Here is a 17,545-nt window from a genome sequence, read left to right on the forward strand (position 1 = left end):
CCCGCTTCCCTTCTCCTGTCATCCCCCTACCACCCGGGAAAAAAAGAGATTGCCCCCTCCTTCCATTAGCCCACCCTCCCACCCAAAGAACAACTTCTTCTGCGCAGCTTGTTTTCTAGGCAGCAGCGCTATTGTGATGTCATCGGGGGGCATTGTGACAAGCCGCCAGTGTTCCGTCTCTTCATGTTGTGCACTGTTCAAACCGAAAATACATCAACAGGCAGGCTACAGAAAAGCTTACTAACAAAGGTTAGAGAGGGGCTTTCTCAGAGGGCTTTTTACAGTTTGTCTATTCCCAATTAGCCGGTTTAGTATACTTAATGAAAGTACTAATTCTTTCATAGGCCGCCCATTCTTAGTATTTGACGTTCAGGTAACAACAGGTAACTTTATTTGGAGTGGAAGCAGAGAGATAACACCAGATGCCAATTGTAGATCCTCTCACACCTGTGGTCACTGCAGCATCTGACTCCACTTTGTCCAAAAGGGATCTATTCCATTCAATTACACATGATCTAGATTAGACTGACAACAAGATACTGCACGGGACATAGCAGAGTTGGTGAAGTTGAGTGGTGATGAGTTTGCTATTTGGATGAATAAAGCAAGTAAAAAGTGTGTTAGATAAAAATTCATTTCAATTCGCTAATCGGGCTAATATGAATCAGGTGAATCGAGTTCTGCTTTTGGAAACTGGGTTAAGAAGGGGTGCACCGTTCCTGGAGGTACTGCAATACCAGGTCAATGCGTGGAGTGGACAGAGCAAGCTCTTTTTCCATCTCCCTGTTCTAAAAATCCATTTAATATATGGTCCCCAGATAGGGGACGTATCAGATATTAAACTGATAAGAACAGATACTACACTTGATCTTAGCCAAAAGGCCGAGAAGCGATAACCAGAATTGGTTTGGGCCTCGAGTGGCACCCTGGCCTATGCCGGACACATCTTAGGGAGAGAGAGCGAGAGGGAGACAAACCCACGCCTACACAAGACATTTTGTCACCCAAGCCAACCCTTGAAAAGGCTGCTTTGCAGAGCAAAAACAAGAAGAATGGTGCGTTTTGCAGCCGCCGCCCACTGCAATGAATCTGAATAACTCCTCCTTTAGGGCGCAAGCAACTCCCCTCCCCCTTGCAGTCTTTCCAATTCACGATACAAAAAGACGGACAGGACAGGTTGCCTGACTTTCCGTCACTGCCACCCTTTGCCATCCTTACCCGTAGAAAGCCCTTTCATCATCCCCAAACCCTAATCTTTTCCCTTTCCTTCCCAGCCCCCAAACCCTGCCCTCTGTACCTTTCTCACCACCCGCTTCCCTTCTCCTGTCATCCCCCTACCACCCGGGAAAAAAAGAGATTGCCCCCTCCTTCCACTAGCCCACCCTCCCACCCAAAGAACAACTTCTTCTGCGCAGCTTGTTTTCTAGGCAGCAGCGCTATTGTGATGTCATCGGGGGGCATTGTGACAAGCCGCCAGTGTTCCGTCTCTTCATGTTGTGCACTGTTCAAACCAAAAATACATCAACAGGCAGGCTACAGAAAAGCTTACTAACAAAGGTTAGAGAGGGGCTTTCTCAGAGGGCTTTTTACAGTTTGTCTATTCCCAATTAGCCGGTTTAGTATACTTAATGAAAGTACTAATTCTTTCATAGGCCGCCCATTCTTAGTATTTGACGTTCAGGTAACAACAGGTAACTTTATTTGGAGTGGAAGCAGAGAGATAACACCAGATGCCAATTGTAGATCCTCTCACACCTGTGGTCACTGCAGCATCTGACTCCACTTTGTCCAAAAGGGATCTATTCCATTCAATTACACATGATCTAGATTAGACTGACAACAAGATACTGCACGGGACATAGCAGAGTTGGTGAAGTTGAGTGGTGATGAGTTTGCTATTTGGATGAATAAAGCAAGTAAAAAGTGTGTTAGATAAAAATTCATTTCAATTCGCTAATCGGGCTAATATGAATCAGGTGAATCGAGTTCTGCTTTTGGAAACTGGGTTAAGAAGGGGTGCACCGTTCCTGGAGGTACTGCAATACCAGGTCAATGCGTGGAGTGGACAGAGCAAGCTCTTTTTCCATCTCCCTGTTCTAAAAATCCATTTAATATATGGTCCCCAAATAGGGGACGTATCAGATATTAAACTGATAAGAACAGATACTACACTTGATCTTAGCCAAAAGGCCGAGAAGCGATAACCAGAATTGGTTTGGGCCTCGAGTGGCACCCTGGCCTATGCCGGACACATCTTAGGGAGAGAGAGCGAGAGGGAGACAAACCCACGCCTACACAAGACATTTTGTCACCCAAGCCAACCCTTGAAAAGGCTGCTTTGCAGAGCAAAAACAAGAAGAATGGTGCGTTTTGCAGCCGCCGCCCACTGCAATGAATCTGAATAACTCCTCCTTTAGGGCGCAAGCAACTCCCCTCCCCCTTGCAGTCTTTCCAATTCACGATACAAAAAGACGGACAGGACAGGTTGCCTGACTTTCCGTCACTGCCACCCTTTGCCATCCTTACCCGTAGAAAGCCCTTTCATCATCCCCAAACCCTAATCTTTTCCCTTTCCTTCCCAGCCCCCAAACCCTGCCCTCTGTACCTTTCTCACCACCCGCTTCCCTTCTCCTGTCATCCCCCTACCACCCGGGAAAAAAAGAGATTGCCCCCTCCTTCCACTAGCCCACCCTCCCACCCAAAGAACAACTTCTTCTGCGCAGCTTGTTTTCTAGGCAGCAGCGCTATTGTGATGTCATCGGGGGGCATTGTGACAAGCCGCCAGTGTTCCGTCTCTTCATGTTGTGCACTGTTCAAACCGAAAATACATCAACAGGCAGGCTACAGAAAAGCTTACTAACAAAGGTTAGAGAGGGGCTTTCTCAGAGGGCTTTTTACAGTTTGTCTATTCCCAATTAGCCGGTTTAGTATACTTAATGAAAGTACTAATTCTTTCATAGGCCGCCCATTCTTAGTATTTGACGTTCAGGTAACAACAGGTAACTTTATTTGGAGTGGAAGCAGAGAGATAACACCAGATGCCAATTGTAGATCCTCTCACACCTGTGGTCACTGCAGCATCTGACTCCACTTTGTCCAAAAGGGATCTATTCCATTCAATTACACATGATCTAGATTAGACTGACAACAAGATACTGCACGGGACATAGCAGAGTTGGTGAAGTTGAGTGGTGATGAGTTTGCTATTTGGATGAATAAAGCAAGTAAAAAGTGTGTTAGATAAAAATTCATTTCAATTCGCTAATCGGGCTAATATGAATCAGGTGAATCGAGTTCTGCTTTTGGAAACTGGGTTAAGAAGGGGTGCACCGTTCCTGGAGGTACTGCAATACCAGGTCAATGCGTGGAGTGGACAGAGCAAGCTCTTTTTCCATCTCCCTGTTCTAAAAATCCATTTAATATATGGTCCCCAGATAGGGGACGTATCAGATATTAAACTGATAAGAACAGATACTACACTTGATCTTAGCCAAAAGGCCGAGAAGCGATAACCAGAATTGGTTTGGGCCTCGAGTGGCACCCTGGCCTATGCCGGACACATCTTAGGGAGAGAGAGCGAGAGGGAGACAAACCCACGCCTACACAAGACATTTTGTCACCCAAGCCAACCCTTGAAAAGGCTGCTTTGCAGAGCAAAAACAAGAAGAATGGTGCGTTTTGCAGCCGCCGCCCACTGCAATGAATCTGAATAACTCCTCCTTTAGGGCGCAAGCAACTCCCCTCCCCCTTGCAGTCTTTCCAATTCACGATACAAAAAGACGGACAGGACAGGTTGCCTGACTTTCCGTCACTGCCACCCTTTGCCATCCTTACCCGTAGAAAGCCCTTTCATCATCCCCAAACCCTAATCTTTTCCCTTTCCTTCCCAGCCCCCAAACCCTGCCCTCTGTACCTTTCTCACCACCCGCTTCCCTTCTCCTGTCATCCCCCTACCACCCGGGAAAAAAAGAGATTGCCCCCTCCTTCCACTAGCCCACCCTCCCACCCAAAGAACAACTTCTTCTGCGCAGCTTGTTTTCTAGGCAGCAGCGCTATTGTGATGTCATCGGGGGGCATTGTGACAAGCCGTCAGTGTTCCGTCTCTTCATGTTGTGCACTGTTCAAACCGAAAATACATCAACAGGCAGGCTACAGAAAAGCTTACTAACAAAAGTTAGAGAGGGGCTTTCTCAGAGGGCTTTTTACAGTTTGTCTATTCCCAATTAGCCGGTTTAGTATACTTAATGAAAGTACTAATTCTTTCATAGGCCGCCCATTCTTAGTATTTGACGTTCAGGTAACAACAGGTAACTTTATTTGGAGTGGAAGCAGAGAGATAACACCAGATGCCAATTGTAGATCCTCTCACACCTGTGGTCACTGCAGCATCTGACTCCACTTTGTCCAAAAGGGATCTATTCCATTCAATTACACATGATCTAGATTAGACTGACAACAAGATACTGCACGGGACATAGCAGAGTTGGTGAAGTTGAGTGGTGATGAGTTTGCTATTTGGATGAATAAAGCAAGTAAAAAGTGTGTTAGATAAAAATTCATTTCAATTCGCTAATCGGGCTAATATGAATCAGGTGAATCGAGTTCTGCTTTTGGAAACTGGGTTAAGAAGGGGTGCACCGTTCCTGGAGGTACTGCAATACCAGGTCAATGCGTGGAGTGGACAGAGCAAGCTCTTTTTCCATCTCCCTGTTCTAAAAATCCATTTAATATATGGTCCCCAGATAGGGGACGTATCAGATATTAAACTGATAAGAACAGATACTACACTTGATCTTAGCCAAAAGGCCGAGAAGCGATAACCAGAATTGGTTTGGGCCTCGAGTGGCACCCTGGCCTATGCCGGACACATCTTAGGGAGAGAGAGCGAGAGGGAGACAAACCCACGCCTACACAAGACATTTTGTCACCCAAGCCAACCCTTGAAAAGGCTGCTTTGCAGAGCAAAAACAAGAAGAATGGTGCGTTTTGCAGCCGCCGCCCACTGCAATGAATCTGAATAACTCCTCCTTTAGGGCGCAAGCAACTCCCCTCCCCCTTGCAGTCTTTCCAATTCACGATACAAAAAGACGGACAGGACAGGTTGCCTGACTTTCCGTCACTGCCACCCTTTGCCATCCTTACCCGTAGAAAGCCCTTTCATCATCCCCAAACCCTAATCTTTTCCCTTTCCTTCCCAGCCCCCAAACCCTGCCCTCTGTACCTTTCTCACCACCCGCTTCCCTTCTCCTGTCATCCCCCTACCACCCGGGAAAAAAAGAGATTGCCCCCTCCTTCCACTAGCCCACCCTCCCACCCAAAGAACAACTTCTTCTGCGCAGCTTGTTTTCTAGGCAGCAGCGCTATTGTGATGTCATCGGGGGGCATTGTGACAAGCCGCCAGTGTTCCGTCTCTTCATGTTGTGCACTGTTCAAACCGAAAATACATCAACAGGCAGGCTACAGAAAAGCTTACTAACAAAGGTTAGAGAGGGGCTTTCTCAGAGGGCTTTTTACAGTTTGTCTATTCCCAATTAGCCGGTTTAGTATACTTAATGAAAGTACTAATTCTTTCATAGGCCGCCCATTCTTAGTATTTGACGTTCAGGTAACAACAGGTAACTTTATTTGGAGTGGAAGCAGAGAGATAACACCAGATGCCAATTGTAGATCCTCTCACACCTGTGGTCACTGCAGCATCTGACTCCACTTTGTCCAAAAGGGATCTATTCCATTCAATTACACATGATCTAGATTAGACTGACAACAAGATACTGCACGGGACATAGCAGAGTTGGTGAAGTTGAGTGGTGATGAGTTTGCTATTTGGATGAATAAAGCAAGTAAAAAGTGTGTTAGATAAAAATTCATTTCAATTCGCTAATCGGGCTAATATGAATCAGGTGAATCGAGTTCTGCTTTTGGAAACTGGGTTAAGAAGGGGTGCACCGTTCCTGGAGGTACTGCAATACCAGGTCAATGCGTGGAGTGGACAGAGCAAGCTCTTTTTCCATCTCCCTGTTCTAAAAATCCATTTAATATATGGTCCCCAGATAGGGGACGTATCAGATATTAAACTGATAAGAACAGATACTACACTTGATCTTAGCCAAAAGGCCGAGAAGCGATAACCAGAATTGGTTTGGGCCTCGAGTGGCACCCTGGCCTATGCCGGACACATCTTAGGGAGAGAGAGCGAGAGGGAGACAAACCCACGCCTACACAAGACATTTTGTCACCCAAGCCAACCCTTGAAAAGGCTGCTTTGCAGAGCAAAAACAAGAAGAATGGTGCGTTTTGCAGCCGCCGCCCACTGCAATGAATCTGAATAACTCCTCCTTTAGGGCGCAAGCAACTCCCCTCCCCCTTGCAGTCTTTCCAATTCACGATACAAAAAGACGGACAGGACAGGTTGCCTGACTTTCCGTCACTGCCACCCTTTGCCATCCTTACCCGTAGAAAGCCCTTTCATCATCCCCAAACCCTAATCTTTTCCCTTTCCTTCCCAGCCCCCAAACCCTGCCCTCTGTACCTTTCTCACCACCCGCTTCCCTTCTCCTGTCATCCCCCTACCACCCGGGAAAAAAAGAGATTGCCCCCTCCTTCCACTAGCCCACCCTCCCACCCAAAGAACAACTTCTTCTGCGCAGCTTGTTTTCTAGGCAGCAGCGCTATTGTGATGTCATCGGGGGGCATTGTGACAAGCCGCCAGTGTTCCGTCTCTTCATGTTGTGCACTGTTCAAACCGAAAATACATCAACAGGCAGGCTACAGAAAAGCTTACTAACAAAGGTTAGAGAGGGGCTTTCTCAGAGGGCTTTTTACAGTTTGTCTATTCCCAATTAGCCGGTTTAGTATACTTAATGAAAGTACTAATTCTTTCATAGGCCGCCCATTCTTAGTATTTGACGTTCAGGTAACAACAGGTAACTTTATTTGGAGTGGAAGCAGAGAGATAACACCAGATGCCAATTGTAGATCCTCTCACACCTGTGGTCACTGCAGCATCTGACTCCACTTTGTCCAAAAGGGATCTATTCCATTCAATTACACATGATCTAGATTAGACTGACAACAAGATACTGCACGGGACATAGCAGAGTTGGTGAAGTTGAGTGGTGATGAGTTTGCTATTTGGATGAATAAAGCAAGTAAAAAGTGTGTTAGATAAAAATTCATTTCAATTCGCTAATCGGGCTAATATGAATCAGGTGAATCGAGTTCTGCTTTTGGAAACTGGGTTAAGAAGGGGTGCACCGTTCCTGGAGGTACTGCAATACCAGGTCAATGCGTGGAGTGGACAGAGCAAGCTCTTTTTCCATCTCCCTGTTCTAAAAATCCATTTAATATATGGTCCCCAGATAGGGGACGTATCAGATATTAAACTGATAAGAACAGATACTACACTTGATCTTAGCCAAAATGCCGAGAAGCGATAACCAGAATTGGTTTGGGCCTCGAGTGGCACCCTGGCCTATGCCGGACACATCTTAGGGAGAGAGAGCGAGAGGGAGACAAACCCACGCCTACACAAGACATTTTGTCACCCAAGCCAACCCTTGAAAAGGCTGCTTTGCAGAGCAAAAACAAGAAGAATGGTGCGTTTTGCAGCCGCCGCCCACTGCAATGAATCTGAATAACTCCTCCTTTAGGGCGCAAGCAACTCCCCTCCCCCTTGCAGTCTTTCCAATTCACGATACAAAAAGACGGACAGGACAGGTTGCCTGACTTTCCGTCACTGCCACCCTTTGCCATCCTTACCCGTAGAAAGCCCTTTCATCATCCCCAAACCCTAATCTTTTCCCTTTCCTTCCCAGCCCCCAAACCCTGCCCTCTGTACCTTTCTCACCACCCGCTTCCCTTCTCCTGTCATCCCCCTACCACCCGGGAAAAAAAGAGATTGCCCCCTCCTTCCACTAGCCCACCCTCCCACCCAAAGAACAACTTCTTCTGCGCAGCTTGTTTTCTAGGCAGCAGCGCTATTGTGATGTCATCGGGGGGCATTGTGACAAGCCGCCAGTGTTCCGTCTCTTCATGTTGTGCACTGTTCAAACCGAAAATACATCAACAGGCAGGCTACAGAAAAGCTTACTAACAAAGGTTAGAGAGGGGCTTTCTCAGAGGGCTTTTTACAGTTTGTCTATTCCCAATTAGCCGGTTTAGTATACTTAATGAAAGTACTAATTCTTTCATAGGCCGCCCATTCTTAGTATTTGACGTTCAGGTAACAACAGGTAACTTTATTTGGAGTGGAAGCAGAGAGATAACACCAGATGCCAATTGTAGATCCTCTCACACCTGTGGTCACTGCAGCATCTGACTCCACTTTGTCCAAAAGGGATCTATTCCATTCAATTACACATGATCTAGATTAGACTGACAACAAGATACTGCACGGGACATAGCAGAGTTGGTGAAGTTGAGTGGTGATGAGTTTGCTATTTGGATGAATAAAGCAAGTAAAAAGTGTGTTAGATAAAAATTCATTTCAATTCGCTAATCGGGCTAATATGAATCAGGTGAATCGAGTTCTGCTTTTGGAAACTGGGTTAAGAAGGGGTGCACCGTTCCTGGAGGTACTGCAATACCAGGTCAATGCGTGGAGTGGACAGAGCAAGCTCTTTTTCCATCTCCCTGTTCTAAAAATCCATTTAATATATGGTCCCCAGATAGGGGACGTATCAGATATTAAACTGATAAGAACAGATACTACACTTGATCTTAGCCAAAAGGCCGAGAAGCGATAACCAGAATTGGTTTGGGCCTCGAGTGGCACCCTGGCCTATGCCGGACACATCTTAGGGAGAGAGAGCGAGAGGGAGACAAACCCACGCCTACACAAGACATTTTGTCACCCAAGCCAACCCTTGAAAAGGCTGCTTTGCAGAGCAAAAACAAGAAGAATGGTGCGTTTTGCAGCCGCCGCCCACTGCAATGAATCTGAATAACTCCTCCTTTAGGGCGCAAGCAACTCCCCTCCCCCTTGCAGTCTTTCCAATTCACGATACAAAAAGACGGACAGGACAGGTTGCCTGACTTTCCGTCACTGCCACCCTTTGCCATCCTTACCCGTAGAAAGCCCTTTCATCATCCCCAAACCCTAATCTTTTCCCTTTCCTTCCCAGCCCCCAAACCCTGCCCTCTGTACCTTTCTCACCACCCGCTTCCCTTCTCCTGTCATCCCCCTACCACCCGGGAAAAAAAGAGATTGCCCCCTCCTTCCATTAGCCCACCCTCCCACCCAAAGAACAACTTCTTCTGCGCAGCTTGTTTTCTAGGCAGCAGCGCTATTGTGATGTCATCGGGGGGCATTGTGACAAGCCGCCAGTGTTCCGTCTCTTCATGTTGTGCACTGTTCAAACCGAAAATACATCAACAGGCAGGCTACAGAAAAGCTTACTAACAAAGGTTAGAGAGGGGCTTTCTCAGAGGGCTTTTTACAGTTTGTCTATTCCCAATTAGCCGGTTTAGTATACTTAATGAAAGTACTAATTCTTTCATAGGCCGCCCATTCTTAGTATTTGACGTTCAGGTAACAACAGGTAACTTTATTTGGAGTGGAAGCAGAGAGATAACACCAGATGCCAATTGTAGATCCTCTCACACCTGTGGTCACTGCAGCATCTGACTCCACTTTGTCCAAAAGGGATCTATTCCATTCAATTACACATGATCTAGATTAGACTGACAACAAGATACTGCACGGGACATAGCAGAGTTGGTGAAGTTGAGTGGTGATGAGTTTGCTATTTGGATGAATAAAGCAAGTAAAAAGTGTGTTAGATAAAAATTCATTTCAATTCGCTAATCGGGCTAATATGAATCAGGTGAATCGAGTTCTGCTTTTGGAAACTGGGTTAAGAAGGGGTGCACCGTTCCTGGAGGTACTGCAATACCAGGTCAATGCGTGGAGTGGACAGAGCAAGCTCTTTTTCCATCTCCCTGTTCTAAAAATCCATTTAATATATGGTCCCCAGATAGGGGACGTATCAGATATTAAACTGATAAGAACAGATACTACACTTGATCTTAGCCAAAAGGCCGAGAAGCGATAACCAGAATTGGTTTGGGCCTCGAGTGGCACCCTGGCCTATGCCGGACACATCTTAGGGAGAGAGAGCGAGAGGGAGACAAACCCACGCCTACACAAGACATTTTGTCACCCAAGCCAACCCTTGAAAAGGCTGCTTTGCAGAGCAAAAACAAGAAGAATGGTGCGTTTTGCAGCCGCCGCCCACTGCAATGAATCTGAATAACTCCTCCTTTAGGGCGCAAGCAACTCCCCTCCCCCTTGCAGTCTTTCCAATTCACGATACAAAAAGACGGACAGGACAGGTTGCCTGACTTTCCGTCACTGCCACCCTTTGCCATCCTTACCCGTAGAAAGCCCTTTCATCATCCCCAAACCCTAATCTTTTCCCTTTCCTTCCCAGCCCCCAAACCCTGCCCTCTGTACCTTTCTCACCACCCGCTTCCCTTCTCCTGTCATCCCCCTACCACCCGGGAAAAAAAGAGATTGCCCCCTCCTTCCACTAGCCCACCCTCCCACCCAAAGAACAACTTCTTCTGCGCAGCTTGTTTTCTAGGCAGCAGCGCTATTGTGATGTCATCGGGGGGCATTGTGACAAGCCGCCAGTGTTCCGTCTCTTCATGTTGTGCACTGTTCAAACCGAAAATACATCAACAGGCAGGCTACAGAAAAGCTTACTAACAAAGGTTAGAGAGGGGCTTTCTCAGAGGGCTTTTTACAGTTTGTCTATTCCCAATTAGCCGGTTTAGTATACTTAATGAAAGTACTAATTCTTTCATAGGCCGCCCATTCTTAGTATTTGACGTTCAGGTAACAACAGGTAACTTTATTTGGAGTGGAAGCAGAGAGATAACACCAGATGCCAATTGTAGATCCTCTCACACCTGTGGTCACTGCAGCATCTGACTCCACTTTGTCCAAAAGGGATCTATTCCATTCAATTACACATGATCTAGATTAGACTGACAACAAGATACTGCACGGGACATAGCAGAGTTGGTGAAGTTGAGTGGTGATGAGTTTGCTATTTGGATGAATAAAGCAAGTAAAAAGTGTGTTAGATAAAAATTCATTTCAATTCGCTAATCGGGCTAATATGAATCAGGTGAATCGAGTTCTGCTTTTGGAAACTGGGTTAAGAAGGGGTGCACCGTTCCTGGAGGTACTGCAATACCAGGTCAATGCGTGGAGTGGACAGAGCAAGCTCTTTTTCCATCTCCCTGTTCTAAAAATCCATTTAATATATGGTCCCCAGATAGGGGACGTATCAGATATTAAACTGATAAGAACAGATACTACACTTGATCTTAGCCAAAAGGCCGAGAAGCGATAACCAGAATTGGTTTGGGCCTCGAGTGGCACCCTGGCCTATGCCGGACACATCTTAGGGAGAGAGAGCGAGAGGGAGACAAACCCACGCCTACACAAGACATTTTGTCACCCAAGCCAACCCTTGAAAAGGCTGCTTTGCAGAGCAAAAACAAGAAGAATGGTGCGTTTTGCAGCCGCCGCCCACTGCAATGAATCTGAATAACTCCTCCTTTAGGGCGCAAGCAACTCCCCTCCCCCTTGCAGTCTTTCCAATTCACGATACAAAAAGACGGACAGGACAGGTTGCCTGACTTTCCGTCACTGCCACCCTTTTCCATCCTTACCCGTAGAAAGCCCTTTCATCATCCCCAAACCCTAATCTTTTCCCTTTCCTTCCCAGCCCCCAAACCCTGCCCTCTGTACCTTTCTCACCACCCGCTTCCCTTCTCCTGTCATCCCCCTACCACCCGGGAAAAAAAGAGATTGCCCCCTCCTTCCACTAGCCCACCCTCCCACCCAAAGAACAACTTCTTCTGCGCAGCTTGTTTTCTAGGCAGCAGCGCTATTGTGATGTCATCGGGGGGCATTGTGACAAGCCGCCAGTGTTCCGTCTCTTCATGTTGTGCACTGTTCAAACCGAAAATACATCAACAGGCAGGCTACAGAAAAGCTTACTAACAAAGGTTAGAGAGGGGCTTTCTCAGAGGGCTTTTTACAGTTTGTCTATTCCCAATTAGCCGGTTTAGTATACTTAATGAAAGTACTAATTCTTTCATAGGCCGCCCATTCTTAGTATTTGACGTTCAGGTAACAACAGGTAACTTTATTTGGAGTGGAAGCAGAGAGATAACACCAGATGCCAATTGTAGATCCTCTCACACCTGTGGTCACTGCAGCATCTGACTCCACTTTGTCCAAAAGGGATCTATTCCATTCAATTACACATGATCTAGATTAGACTGACAACAAGATACTGCACGGGACATAGCAGAGTTGGTGAAGTTGAGTGGTGATGAGTTTGCTATTTGGATGAATAAAGCAAGTAAAAAGTGTGTTAGATAAAAATTCATTTCAATTCGCTAATCGGGCTAATATGAATCAGGTGAATCGAGTTCTGCTTTTGGAAACTGGGTTAAGAAGGGGTGCACCGTTCCTGGAGGTACTGCAATACCAGGTCAATGCGTGGAGTGGACAGAGCAAGCTCTTTTTCCATCTCCCTGTTCTAAAAATCCATTTAATATATGGTCCCCAGATAGGGGACGTATCAGATATTAAACTGATAAGAACAGATACTACACTTGATCTTAGCCAAAAGGCCGAGAAGCGATAACCAGAATTGGTTTGGGCCTCGAGTGGCACCCTGGCCTATGCCGGACACATCTTAGGGAGAGAGAGCGAGAGGGAGACAAACCCACGCCTACACAAGACATTTTGTCACCCAAGCCAACCCTTGAAAAGGCTGCTTTGCAGAGCAAAAACAAGAAGAATGGTGCGTTTTGCAGCCGCCGCCCACTGCAATGAATCTGAATAACTCCTCCTTTAGGACGCAAGCAACTCCCCTCCCCCTTGCAGTCTTTCCAATTCACGATACAAAAAGACGGACAGGACAGGTTGCCTGACTTTCCGTCACTGCCACCCTTTGCCATCCTTACCCGTAGAAAGCCCTTTCATCATCCCCAAACCCTAATCTTTTCCCTTTCCTTCCCAGCCCCCAAACCCTGCCCTCTGTACCTTTCTCACCACCCGCTTCCCTTCTCCTGTCATCCCCCTACCACCCGGGAAAAAAAGAGATTGCCCCCTCCTTCCACTAGCCCACCCTCCCACCCAAAGAACAACTTCTTCTGCGCAGCTTGTTTTCTAGGCAGCAGCGCTATTGTGATGTCATCGGGGGGCATTGTGACAAGCCGCCAGTGTTCCGTCTCTTCATGTTGTGCACTGTTCAAACCGAAAATACATCAACAGGCAGGCTACAGAAAAGCTTACTAACAAAGGTTAGAGAGGGGCTTTCTCAGAGGGCTTTTTACAGTTTGTCTATTCCCAATTAGCCGGTTTAGTATACTTAATGAAAGTACTAATTCTTTCATAGGCCGCCCATTCTTAGTATTTGACGTTCAGGTAACAACAGGTAACTTTATTTGGAGTGGAAGCAGAGAGATAACACCAGATGCCAATTGTAGATCCTCTCACACCTGTGGTCACTGCAGCATCTGACTCCACTTTGTCCAAAAGGGATCTATTCCATTCAATTACACATGATCTAGATTAGACTGACAACAAGATACTGCACGGGACATAGCAGAGTTGGTGAAGTTGAGTGGTGATGAGTTTGCTATTTGGATGAATAAAGCAAGTAAAAAGTGTGTTAGATAAAAATTCATTTCAATTCGCTAATCGGGCTAATATGAATCAGGTGAATCGAGTTCTGCTTTTGGAAACTGGGTTAAGAAGGGGTGCACCGTTCCTGGAGGTACTGCAATACCAGGTCAATGCGTGGAGTGGACAGAGCAAGCTCTTTTTCCATCTCCCTGTTCTAAAAATCCATTTAATATATGGTCCCCAGATAGGGGACGTATCAGATATTAAACTGATAAGAACAGATGAGATTTCATCCGCAAATTTCAGAAAACGGTCATCGGCCACCACACAAAAGCGCAGTGCCGCAGGTGATCGCCTCCCGAGCCCAGGAACCACCAGCCATAAGGGGACGTAAGCACCAAAAGGCGCAACAATCCCCGAGGCCGGCGGTTGTGCAAGCCCGGGCCCCTCCCAGCCAAGACCAAGGCAAACCCAACGAAGGGACTACACTTGATCTTAGCCAAAAGGCCGAGAAGCGATAACCAGAATTGGTTTGGGCCTCGAGTGGCACCCTGGCCTATGCCGGACACATCTTAGGGAGAGAGAGCGAGAGGGAGACAAACCCACGCCTACACAAGACATTTTGTCACCCAAGCCAACCCTTGAAAAGGCTGCTTTGCAGAGCAAAAACAAGAAGAATGGTGCGTTTTGCAGCCGCCGCCCACTGCAATGAATCTGAATAACTCCTCCTTTAGGGCGCAAGCAACTCCCCTCCCCCTTGCAGTCTTTCCAATTCACGATACAAAAAGACGGACAGGACAGGTTGCCTGACTTTCCGTCACTGCCACCCTTTGCCATCCTTACCCGTAGAAAGCCCTTTCATCATCCCCAAACCCTAATCTTTTCCCTTTCCTTCCCAGCCCCCAAACCCTGCCCTCTGTACCTTTCTCACCACCCGCTTCCCTTCTCCTGTCATCCCCCTACCACCCGGGAAAAAAAGAGATTGCCCCCTCCTTCCACTAGCCCACCCTCCCACCCAAAGAACAACTTCTTCTGCGCAGCTTGTTTTCTAGGCAGCAGCGCTATTGTGATGTCATCGGGGGGCATTGTGACAAGCCGCCAGTGTTCCGTCTCTTCATGTTGTGCACTGTTCAAACCGAAAATACATCAACAGGCAGGCTACAGAAAAGCTTACTAACAAAGGTTAGAGAGGGGCTTTCTCAGAGGGCTTTTTACAGTTTGTCTATTCCCAATTAGCCGGTTTAGTATACTTAATGAAAGTACTAATTCTTTCATAGGCCGCCCATTCTTAGTATTTGACGTTCAGGTAACAACAGGTAACTTTATTTGGAGTGGAAGCAGAGAGATAACACCAGATGCCAATTGTAGATCCTCTCACACCTGTGGTCACTGCAGCATCTGACTCCACTTTGTCCAAAAGGGATCTATTCCATTCAATTACACATGATCTAGATTAGACTGACAACAAGATACTGCACGGGACATAGCAGAGTTGGTGAAGTTGAGTGGTGATGAGTTTGCTATTTGGATGAATAAAGCAAGTAAAAAGTGTGTTAGATAAAAATTCATTTCAATTCGCTAATCGGGCTAATATGAATCAGGTGAATCGAGTTCTGCTTTTGGAAACTGGGTTAAGAAGGGGTGCACCGTTCCTGGAGGTACTGCAATACCAGGTCAATGCGTGGAGTGGACAGAGCAAGCTCTTTTTCCATCTCCCTGTTCTAAAAATCCATTTAATATATGGTCCCCAGATAGGGGACGTATCAGATATTAAACTGATAAGAACAGATACTACACTTGATCTTAGCCAAAAGGCCGAGAAGCGATAACCAGAATTGGTTTGGGCCTCGAGTGGCACCCTGGCCTATGCCGGACACATCTTTGGGAGAGAGAGCGAGAGGGAGACAAACCCACGCCTACACAAGACATTTTGTCACCCAAGCCAACCCTTGAAAAGGCTGCTTTGCAGAGCAAAAACAAGAAGAATGGTGCGTTTTGCAGCCGCCGCCCACTGCAATGAATCTGAATAACTCCTCCTTTAGGGCGCAAGCAACTCCCCTCCCCCTTGCAGTCTTTCCAATTCACGATACAAAAAGACGGACAGGACAGGTTGCCTGACTTTCCGTCACTGCCACCCTTTGCCATCCTTACCCGTAGAAAGCCCTTTCATCATCCCCAAACCCTAATCTTTTCCCTTTCCTTCCCAGCCCCCAAACCCTGCCCTCTGTACCTTTCTCACCACCCGCTTCCCTTCTCCTGTCATCCCCCTACCACCCGGGAAAAAAAGAGATTGCCCCCTCCTTCCACTAGCCCACCCTCCCACCCAAAGAACAACTTCTTCTGCGCAGCTTGTTTTCTAGGCAGCAGCGCTATTGTGATGTCATCGGGGGGCATTGTGACAAGCCGCCAGTGTTCCGTCTCTTCATGTTGTGCACTGTTCAAACCGAAAATACATCAACAGGCAGGCTACAGAAAAGCTTACTAACAAAGGTTAGAGAGGGGCTTTCTCAGAGGGCTTTTTACAGTTTGTCTATTCCCAATTAGCCGGTTTAGTATACTTAATGAAAGTACTAATTCTTTCATAGGCCGCCCATTCTTAGTATTTGACGTTCAGGTAACAACAGGTAACTTTATTTGGAGTGGAAGCAGAGAGATAACACCAGATGCCAATTGTAGATCCTCTCACACCTGTGGTCACTGCAGCATCTGACTCCACTTTGTCCAAAAGGGATCTATTCCATTCAATTACACATGATCTAGATTAGACTGACAACAAGATACTGCACGGGACATAGCAGAGTTGGTGAAGTTGAGTGGTGATGAGTTTGCTATTTGGATGAATAAAGCAAGTAAAAAGTGTGTTAGATAAAAATTCATTTCAATTCGCTAATCGGGCTAATATGAATCAGGTGAATCGAGTTCTGCTTTTGGAAACTGGGTTAAGAAGGGGTGCACCGTTCCTGGAGGTACTGCAATACCAGGTCAATGCGTGGAGTGGACAGAGCAAGCTCTTTTTCCATCTCCCTGTTCTAAAAATCCATTTAATATATGGTCCCCAGATAGGGGACGTATCAGATATTAAACTGATAAGAACAGATACTACACTTGATCTTAGCCAAAAGGCCGAGAAGCGATAACCAGAATTGGTTTGGGCCTCGAGTGGCACCCTGGCCTATGCCGGACACATCTTAGGGAGAGAGAGCGAGAGGGAGACAAACCCACGCCTACACAAGACATTTTGTCACCCAAGCCAACCCTTGAAAAGGCTGCTTTGCAGAGCAAAAACAAGAAGAATGGTGCGTTTTGCAGCCGCCGCCCACTGCAATGAATCTGAATAACTCCTCCTTTAGGGCGCAAGCAACTCCCCTCCCCCTTGCAGTCTTTCCAATTCACGATACAAAAAGACGGACAGGACAGGTTGCCTGACTTTCCGTCACTGCCACCCTTTGCCATCCTTACCCGTAGAAAGCCCTTTCATCATCCCCAAACCCTAATCTTTTCCCTTTCCTTCCCAGCCCCCAAACCCTGCCCTCTGTACCTTTCTCACCACCCGCTTCCCTTCTCCTGTCATCCCCCTACCACCCGGGAAAAAAAGAGATTGCCCCCTCCTTCCACTAGCCCACCCTCCCACCCAAAGAACAACTTCTTCTGCGCAGCTTGTTTTCTAGGCAGCAGCGCTATTGTGATGTCATCGGGGGGCATTGTGACAAGCCGCCAGTGTTCCGTCTCTTCATGTTGTGCACTGTTCAAACCGAAAATACATCAACAGGCAGGCTACAGAAAAGCTTACTAACAAAGGTTAGAGAGGGGCTTTCTCAGAGGGCTTTTTACAGTTTGTCTATTCCCAATTAGCCGGTTTAGTATACTTAATGAAAGTACTAATTCTTTCAT

General features: G+C 46.8%; 13 non-coding genes across 13 annotated transcripts; all 13 read right to left on the reverse strand.

Moving 5' to 3' along the window:
- Positions 1-703: 703 nt before the first annotated feature.
- Positions 704-894, reverse strand: LOC142281414 (U2 spliceosomal RNA). Its single transcript, XR_012743505.1, has one exon. It is a non-coding gene; the product is annotated as a U2 spliceosomal RNA (small nuclear RNA).
- A 1,117-nt stretch (positions 895-2,011) lies between these two features.
- On the reverse strand, positions 2,012-2,202 carry LOC142281392 (U2 spliceosomal RNA). The gene has a single exon (XR_012743483.1). It is a non-coding gene; the product is annotated as a U2 spliceosomal RNA (small nuclear RNA).
- Positions 2,203-3,319: 1,117 nt separating this feature from the next.
- LOC142281417 (U2 spliceosomal RNA) lies at positions 3,320-3,510 on the reverse strand. Its single transcript, XR_012743506.1, has one exon. It is a non-coding gene; the product is annotated as a U2 spliceosomal RNA (small nuclear RNA).
- A 1,117-nt stretch (positions 3,511-4,627) lies between these two features.
- LOC142281418 (U2 spliceosomal RNA) lies at positions 4,628-4,818 on the reverse strand. Its single transcript, XR_012743507.1, has one exon. It is a non-coding gene; the product is annotated as a U2 spliceosomal RNA (small nuclear RNA).
- A 1,117-nt stretch (positions 4,819-5,935) lies between these two features.
- Positions 5,936-6,126, reverse strand: LOC142281419 (U2 spliceosomal RNA). The gene has a single exon (XR_012743508.1). It is a non-coding gene; the product is annotated as a U2 spliceosomal RNA (small nuclear RNA).
- A 1,117-nt stretch (positions 6,127-7,243) lies between these two features.
- Positions 7,244-7,434, reverse strand: LOC142281516 (U2 spliceosomal RNA). Its single transcript, XR_012743600.1, has one exon. It is a non-coding gene; the product is annotated as a U2 spliceosomal RNA (small nuclear RNA).
- A 1,117-nt stretch (positions 7,435-8,551) lies between these two features.
- LOC142281420 (U2 spliceosomal RNA) lies at positions 8,552-8,742 on the reverse strand. The gene has a single exon (XR_012743509.1). It is a non-coding gene; the product is annotated as a U2 spliceosomal RNA (small nuclear RNA).
- Positions 8,743-9,859: 1,117 nt separating this feature from the next.
- LOC142281421 (U2 spliceosomal RNA) lies at positions 9,860-10,050 on the reverse strand. Its single transcript, XR_012743510.1, has one exon. It is a non-coding gene; the product is annotated as a U2 spliceosomal RNA (small nuclear RNA).
- A 1,117-nt stretch (positions 10,051-11,167) lies between these two features.
- LOC142281422 (U2 spliceosomal RNA) lies at positions 11,168-11,358 on the reverse strand. The gene has a single exon (XR_012743511.1). It is a non-coding gene; the product is annotated as a U2 spliceosomal RNA (small nuclear RNA).
- Positions 11,359-12,475: 1,117 nt separating this feature from the next.
- LOC142281423 (U2 spliceosomal RNA) lies at positions 12,476-12,666 on the reverse strand. Its single transcript, XR_012743512.1, has one exon. It is a non-coding gene; the product is annotated as a U2 spliceosomal RNA (small nuclear RNA).
- A 1,117-nt stretch (positions 12,667-13,783) lies between these two features.
- LOC142281525 (U2 spliceosomal RNA) lies at positions 13,784-13,968 on the reverse strand. The gene has a single exon (XR_012743607.1). It is a non-coding gene; the product is annotated as a U2 spliceosomal RNA (small nuclear RNA).
- Positions 13,969-15,290: 1,322 nt separating this feature from the next.
- On the reverse strand, positions 15,291-15,481 carry LOC142281425 (U2 spliceosomal RNA). Its single transcript, XR_012743514.1, has one exon. It is a non-coding gene; the product is annotated as a U2 spliceosomal RNA (small nuclear RNA).
- Positions 15,482-16,598: 1,117 nt separating this feature from the next.
- Positions 16,599-16,789, reverse strand: LOC142281426 (U2 spliceosomal RNA). Its single transcript, XR_012743515.1, has one exon. It is a non-coding gene; the product is annotated as a U2 spliceosomal RNA (small nuclear RNA).
- Positions 16,790-17,545: the final 756 nt, after the last annotated feature.

This window comes from Anomaloglossus baeobatrachus, unplaced genomic scaffold (assembly GCF_048569485.1).
Source record: "Anomaloglossus baeobatrachus isolate aAnoBae1 unplaced genomic scaffold, aAnoBae1.hap1 Scaffold_475, whole genome shotgun sequence".
NCBI lineage: Eukaryota > Metazoa > Chordata > Amphibia > Anura > Aromobatidae > Anomaloglossus > Anomaloglossus baeobatrachus.